At 33.1% G+C, this 8,664-nt stretch overlaps 1 pseudogene; it reads right to left on the minus strand.

Annotated features, from left to right (window-relative positions):
* Positions 1 to 546: 546 nt before the first annotated feature.
* On the minus strand, positions 547 to 1,151 carry LOC136222698 (uncharacterized; annotated as a pseudogene).
* Positions 1,152 to 8,664: the final 7,513 nt, after the last annotated feature.

Consider the following 8,664-nt stretch of genomic DNA (forward strand, 5'->3'; position numbering starts at 1 on the left):
TAGACTATCTCCCAATTATAACTTTTCGGCGGAACTGGTAGGACTTGATACATGCTTGAAGGTAAATTTCATCAATGGTGTACAACTTTTACCCCATTTCACACTTTGGTGTACAACCTTCAATTTGTCTCACTAATATATACGAACTTATAGGTGACCTCACACTTTGGTATACAGCATGTAAAAATGACCGGTCAACATAAAGTCAATGCGCCACATCAACGGTTTGACTGGTCAAAAAGTCAAAATTTGACTACCTATTCTAAAATTACTTATATACCCACTTCTTCCTCATTCCCCTTTCTCTCTCTAACTCCTCTATCTCTCTTCCTTATTTCTCTTCCTTTCATCTTTCATTACACCCAATAAGCACAAAATTCATATATAAATATTTGGATAATCTATAACATAATTATGCAAATTCCATTCAAGATAAAATAAAAAATCCAAAACAAATTCAAAAAAATTGAACCAATAAATAAAAAACTTAACCCAAAAACATGGAACTTGAAAAGGCCATGGCGATTCCATCAAATCCTCCTCTTGCTAAACCTTAGAAATCCTCCTCACACCACCACCACCTCTGCCGCCATCACCGTCAATATAAGCATAATATTTTCAGAAAAAAAAGCAAGCGTAAGCACAACCCATTCCAAACAAAAAATCAAAACACACAATCCACCACCAAGTTTCAAAATCACTTCTCCTTCTTCTTCACTAACATAAGATTTCAATTGCCCCAAAAATTCCCTGTTCTTGTGAAAATCAACACCGAAATCAATCCTTGAAATATCGTGTGAGAACAGTAGCTACCATATGTGCAACGTACCATCGATGTGTCCCTGATGAGGCAGTAGCACAGCCCGAGACGGTACCGACGATCGTTACAATATGGAAGAGAATTAAGAAGAATACATAGACTGATGGAACTAATCGGAGCGATAGGGTAGGAAACTGCAGGTAGAGGGTGGGCCGAGAAGAATGTAGTTGCAGAAGACGAAGAATTTGTTAGTCCGGTGATGAGATTGTGAGATTTGGGGATTTCCGAGAATGATTGAACCCATTTTTATGGAATTGAGAGATTTGAGAGATATGAGGATGGAAGTGCACATGACTATAACAACACAGTACATAGAGAGATCCAATCTGTAAATAAGGTAGGGAGAAGTTAGTGAGAGAAAAGGAAGAGGCAAAAGAGAAAGATGATGGTATAAAGGTAATTTTTGAGTAGGTGGTCAAATTTTGACTTGTTGATCGGTCAAACCGCTAATGTGACGCGTTGACTTCACGTTGACCGGTCATTTTTACCTGTTGTATACTAAAGTGAAAGGTCACCTATAAATTCATATATATTAGTGAGACAAATTGAAGGTTGTATACCAAAGTGTGAAATGGGGTAAATGTTGTACATAATTGGTGAAATTTACCCCAATAAATGGCCTGACAATACTTTGACTGGTGAAGAAAAAGACCAGTCGTGGTACTCAAAATTTCAATACCCAAGAAATAATGAACCGGCCTAAGATCTCGAATAGAAAAATTTCCTTCCAGGAAACCGAGCTTGCGCACAAGTGAGGTGATTTACCCGTAATCAATAAATCATCCATATAAATTAGGCAATATATCTATATCGTGCCTTTGGTGTAGAAATACAATGAACTATCCGTCTTGGAACAACATAATCCGAACAGGAGCAATTTAGACGTCAGTTTTTCATGCCACATACGAGGGAACTATTTTAAATCATACAATAACTTCCGAAGTTTTCAAACACTATTAGGTTGAGAGGGGTCAACAAACTTTGGGGGTTGCACCATATACACATCCTCATGAAAATCACCATGCAAAAAAGCATTTGAAACATCAAATTGCAACAATGTCCACCGAAACAAAACTGCCAAAGAGAGTATAAGCCGAATAGTTGTTGGTTTGACAACCGGACTAAATCTTTCAGTATAATTGATACCTGGTCGTTGATGATAACCTCTTGCAACCAAATGTGCTTTATATTGATCAATTGTGCCATCTACCTGTGCCTTGAGTTTGAACAACCAGTGATCATCAATTAAATTAGCACCCGGTGGAAGTGGAACAAGTTCCCAAGTGTCATTCTTCATAAGAGCATTATACTCTTCAACCATTGCATTTCTCCATTCAGGAATCTTAGATACCTACAGGTACGTAGAAGGTTTGGTGGAAACCATAGTAGTCAATATCTTAGGTTTGAATGTCCCAACCAGAGAACAAGTAACAAAGTCCTTGTTGGGATTCCACAAAGCATCCAAAATGGGTGAAACCAACCTAGTAGCAGACAGAGGCAGTAGCTCGAATAGATTTCATAGATTAATCTAATGCCGGTAAGTACCTCAAATCGGCTTGTAAAATCATTGATGGTGACGGACTAGCGACCAGGGGCTGAGAGGCAGTAGCTCGAATAGGTAGCAGTGGTGTCCGTGGAGACCTTGGTGTTTCAATCGTCAGGTTCTGTTCAGTTCCGGAAAATGTAGAACCAAGTGAATGAATTTCTGATTTTTCAACAGGGAACATAGATATATCAAAACTTGCAGTTGCAGTAGAGGAAGACACTCTTTGATGAATCAGCCGAGGAGTCACCTTAGACATTGGTGAGATCAATGGAAAAGTCACAGTCGGAGTGGGCAGAAGAGTCAGAATTGAGTCATGGACAACATATTCTTTAGTGCGTACTAAACCCCGAATAAGGAAACTCGTGTTCATCAAACAAAACATGGCGTGAGATATAACTTTTACCAAAAACCGGATCAAAACACTTACAATAACATTATTTGATAACAACTTCCTAACTACTAGTGTTGCCACATGACCCAAACATGCATGCCAGGTTGAAAGAGCTACAAAATTAATTTGAATTGGAAAAACGAAGGTCACTAGAAGATAATATAGGACATCCTTACTCCGCTCCTTGAGGAGTGTTGCTCTCGTTTCCAAATCCTTAATAACAAAAGAATCAGAAAAGAATTCAACAAAATTTTTTGTTAGATTCCATTAATGAACACACAGATAAAAGATTTTGAGATGCAGAAGGAACAAAAATAACATCTCAAAAATCAAGATTTTTACCATTCATCTGACATTTAAAAGAACCTATAGAGTGAATATGGATATGAGAACCATTACCAATTTGAACTTGTTCGAGTCCTTGGTATTCAGAATGAATTTGGAGATTGTCCAAATCAGAGGTTAAATGATGATTAGCACATGTGTCTATGGCCCAGTAGTTGAAGCCGATGTCATGTTCGACTGAGGTCAATTTGTCCTTTGTTCGCGCAAAAAAGTTAGGCGAGCTGCACTTATTTGCATAATGACCCCGACCATTGCAGTTATAACAGATAACAATAGAAATATCAACCAGAGCCGATTGGGTTTGCCAAGACCGATCTTGTTGTTATGATTGATAACCATAAAGAAAGTGTTGTGGATTGAAAGAGGAACGCCCCCCTCTTTGTTGTCTTCCTCGTCCTCTACCCCGAAAATTTCCGCCGCCCCTTGCCATGAAATTAACCGATGGTGGGGTAAGATCAACTGAAATGGAGTCTTGACTTAACTGAATTTCTTCATTCAAAAGTAAACCAAACAAATTATTATAGGTACTGGAAACCTGCTGACTGTAAAGACAAAGAGACAGGACTACAGGAAGGGCAGAGACCAACTATGATGCAATCCACAAAATCATCTGATAACATAAGGCACTGAAGAACATCAACTTGATCGAACAACGTTTTAGCCCAAGTCATGTAAGAAGTAATAGAATCCAACTCACGCTTCAAATTACGTAGTTGCTGACTAATATGCCCCACTTGAAGTCGAGATCCTTGAGGAAAAATTTCATGAAGAATAACCCAAGCTTCTTTAGTAGTCTTTGCGCCATTTATCTGCGGCAACATAGTATCAAATGCGAATGAAAAAATCCACGAGTGTATCTTCAAGTCCATAGACTCCCAATCATTAAATTCTACACCTGCTTGAGCCGGAGGATCGTTATCAACATGATGTTGAATTCGATTTGCTCGAAGAACAAGAAAGATTTGAGTTTTCCAGATTAAGAAATTTGTGGAGGTTAATTTTGTGTTTAGGCTATGAGTGATAGATCCAGATGGAGTAGAGGTGAGAGGATTGTTTTGGAACAACCCCAAATTAGAGGAAGATGAATTGGGTTATGTCGAGTTCTGCGAACCATTAGGGGTCGAACTCATGGTGAATTTTCAGGAAAATTGGCAGGATTTAAAAATAGAGTTTTAATTTAATGATTTTGTGAGAAAACAGAGGCGTGAGGGGTAAATATTGGGAAAAAACAGTTTACCTTCAATGAAGAAGCAGAGCCGTGAAGCAAATATTAGGAAAAATAATCTGCAGGTCGACGGAAGCAAGAGGAAAAGAATGGAAGAAAGCAGGTCCACGGAAGCAAGAGGAAAAAAGAAGTAAAAATAATTAGGTTTAGGTTTAGGATTTTGATACCATGTAAACAAAGTAAATTTTGGGAGAAATATATTATCTCGATATGTCAAACAATGAAGATTACACATGTATTTATATAAGAGGGGTTCAGCTAACCCTAGCCAACTCCTACGTGGGATATGATTAAGACCCCTGTACAAGTCTAAGTCAGGTTTATGATTCCCTATACAAGTTTAAATCTTATCAGTTTAATTTCTATACAATTGTATTCTATTATATTTTTAAGCCTTCTTAAACATATTTATAGTGATTTGTTGACATTTTAAACTCGTAATTTATTCAAAATCTTCATTTACTAGGTCATGTGAATGCAAAATCTTCATTTGGCCATTTGGATGCTAATGAGTAATTTTAATAAATTTAAAACTTAAATATAACATTTTGAAAGAATAAAGAGACAATTGCCTTTTCTAATTAAGAATATATTAGATTTTTTTAATGGAAAAATTACAAAATTGGATCAAATGGAAGGCTCAATTACATATTTAACTCAACATACTATATATTTAGACTATGTTTGTGTGACTTTTTCAAAATACCCTTAATATGTTTGTAATTCTGTTTGTCTCCCTCCCGTTTTAATTCTCAGATTTCGCAATATGCGAAGTCTGCGAAGTGGTATATAATAAAAAAGGCACAACAATAAAGGATTCTAACATTAAAATCATAACATTATCAAAATTTACAACAAAATTGCCACAATAACAACATTAAAATCATAACATTATCAAAATTTACACCAAGATTGCCACAATAAACTCCTAACAAATCATTTTAAGGTAAATGTGACCAATTTTGATGGAAATTTCTCCCTGTATCGGAAGGAAAGTCATCTCATCGGCATCACAGTACACCGCCTTCCTGAAAGGGATGTTATGTATACAACCACCTTCAGAAAAATTTAACCGTTTTAGGCAAAAAAAGGACGATTTGGCTTCACGAAAAGGGGATTTCGCGAAATATGCGAATAGAAATGTGCAAGGAATATGATGATTTTATTTCGCGAAAAGAGGATTTCGCGAAGTATGCGAGGAGAAATATGACGATTTGATTTTGCGAAAACGGATTACGCGAAGTCTGCGAAGAAAAAAATCATGAACTTTTCTCTTCGCAGACTTCACGTAATCCATTTTCACGAAGTCAAATCGTCACATTTCAGGCTCTTTCTCCTTGCAGACCTTCGCGAAACCAGATTACGCGAAGTGAATTTTCTGAAGAAAAAAAACGAAGAGAAAACAGTAGATACTTACATTTTTCCCGCCTTTCACCATTAAATTCATCAATAACCATATGATAAACTGGGAAAAACGATGAAAATCACGTAGAATAACAATTGCTTGGATCTGCACAAGAAGAAAGAACCTAAGAGACGAGGAAAAATAGGAAGATGAAGAACCATGACTTCGTTTTCTAGCAATAGGACGATGAAGAATCAAGAGATGAAGAGAAGAAAAAGAGAAAGACATGATGATGAAGAGAAACGGTGCAGATTTCGTGAAATATAAAGGAAGAGAGGAAGATCAAAGGTCTAGGAATCATCTGGGGAAGAGAAACTGTTCGCGTAAGAAGAGAAAGGAGAATGGGGAAGATGAAAGGTTAATAGTATTTTAGGAAAGTCACACAAACATAGTATAAATATGTAGTTAGGTGAGTAAATGAGTTAAATATATAAATGGATCTCCATTTGATCCAATTTTGTAATTTTCCATTTTTTGATTTGGTTAACTATTTATTTATTTCGTATACCATTAAAGTTGGACTGAATGGTTAAAAATTTCAAATCACTTAATTAAAGATTTCGAATTCTAATGTCACGTAACACTTTAAATGGGAGATGATATATCTAAATAGTCTCTAACAAATCTCAAACCAAATAATCGAATAAATTAATAAACAGGAATATTTTTTATGATTTATATATTTTTATTTTCTTGGTACTGAGTTTTATATTTTTTTACAAGACAATACAGTAAACTAAAGAAATTAATTTTCTTTGAAGAGGCTTGATATATGCCAATACTCATGTTTTTTTTTTTTTTAAGAAATGCTCATATTTTTTAATCATAAAAAAATCACTCACCTTTATCATTTATTAACTCCTTCAAAGATCTCAAAATATTTATTGACGAATTTAAAATAGAAAAGTTGCTAGAACCACATTTAACCAAAAAAAAAAACCATATTTTTTATTTTTAAAGTTGAGCGTTATTTATATTAATAAATTATAAAAATTAAATGATTTTTATACCATATTTTAAAGTTGAATGTCATAGTATTAGTGAAAATAAATTGAGTGATCACATATATAATTTACCATTTTAATTAAAGTATCGATTGACACTTTAATTTATTGAGTAAATAATATATTAGTTTTTAAATTTTTACTTAATACATTATTTAACCGTCATATTTTAATAATATACTGTTTAGTTATTAATTATTTTCTATTCAACATTTTAATCCTTTATAAAAGGACTGAATTATTGTATAGAAAAAAGTTAAATACTAAATAGTATATTATTAAAATATGAAAACTAAATAATATGTTATTAACATAAAAAAAATGGAAAGACTAATCATTTATATAACCATTTAAAAAAATCAGTGTTTTGAATTATCTCTTTATTTTTATTTTTTTTTCTTTCAAAAAAACTCTTTATTTTATTTAATGATTTATTCAAACTTTAATTTTAAAATATTGGACCTACTAAGCCAAAATTAGAAAGAGAAAAATGTAAAGAAAGTCCGTATAAATTGGACCACGTGTTTGCTCTTTTCCTTTTATTGATTTTATTTAGTACTCCATAGCGAACACCCTCCATATAATATAATAGTATATGAAGAATAAGTTTTTTTTTGTTTCAAAAAAAAATTAGAATAAGTTTTTCTTTTTTATGAAATATGAAGAATAAGTTTGCTTTATATATATATATATATATGAAAGAACCAAATCATTCTTATGTTCTTGTAACCATATTTAATTTAGTGATGATAAAAAGAAAAATTACAGTAATATATAATATATTTTTTTAAACTATAACATATAATATATACTTACCAATACAGATATATTTTTCCGCAATGGACTTAAAGGAGATTCACTATGAAATTTAGATATTAGTTAGTTATGAAAAAGAAATTATATTTTAAAGTGGTTGATGTGTTTCAAACCGAATAATTAAATAAATAATAAAAAACAATAAATATTTTAAGCATGTAGTGGCGGAATTAAGATTCCGGATAAACTAAAGCTGAAATATTTAAAAATTTAATAAAATCAATAATAAAAATAATTATATTAAAAAATAATATTTTTTTGCAAGTTAGGTTACGGGAAAATTATGAACTAACTTGAAACGGTATTGATTTAACAACGGTTCATTTAAAACTAAATAAATAAGTGAAATGATGTCGTCCTTAAATGGAACGACGTTATTTCACTTAGTTAAATAAAAATAATAATATTATAGTAATCAAATTATCATTTAATATAATTAATTTTTCTTATCAATAAAAAATAGTTTCTTAATTACTCCTTGATTAATAATTTTATTTTATTCATTTAATCACCATTAATATTGATTTCATTAAACTATAATTGTAATTATCAAACATTATACAACATCATATGTATTCATAATAAGAAACAAAGAAAGTATCAACCTAGAGAGGAAACAATCAATTATTACTGATAACAGGTAAATGTTATCTCTTGGGATTTCGGGAGAAGCCTATGGCGAAGGTTGTAGAATCATATGTCGGGATCTGGTTGGTAACTAATGAAAAGTTTTTCGAATTCTCTAAGATCGTGTGTCTGTGATTTATACGAAGGCTGGTAAATGACAGTCATGAGACATGCGAATGGGATGGTCCAACATGGACAAATTCCTTGAGAGGTAGTGCACGTGGTAGCTTCTCATTGGGGCAAAATTCCACTAATAAGAGGCTAAGTTCAACCTTAATTGGGACTACGAATGAACTACAAAGAAGCCTAAGAGAGCCTTCAAGACATGTTTAAAATGCTAGCTTCCAATGCTTTCTCCATGTCTATAAAGTTATTAACTTAGGCATTTGAATTTCCCCTGCCAGATAGTCGACATGTCCTTTGCAGGCGATAATGAAGATCTAAAGATCCAACCATCAGTGATCTCCACAAAATACATTGGTGCA

This window comes from Euphorbia lathyris, chromosome 3 (assembly GCF_963576675.1).
Source record: "Euphorbia lathyris chromosome 3, ddEupLath1.1, whole genome shotgun sequence".
Classification (NCBI taxonomy): Eukaryota; Viridiplantae; Streptophyta; class Magnoliopsida; order Malpighiales; family Euphorbiaceae; genus Euphorbia; species Euphorbia lathyris.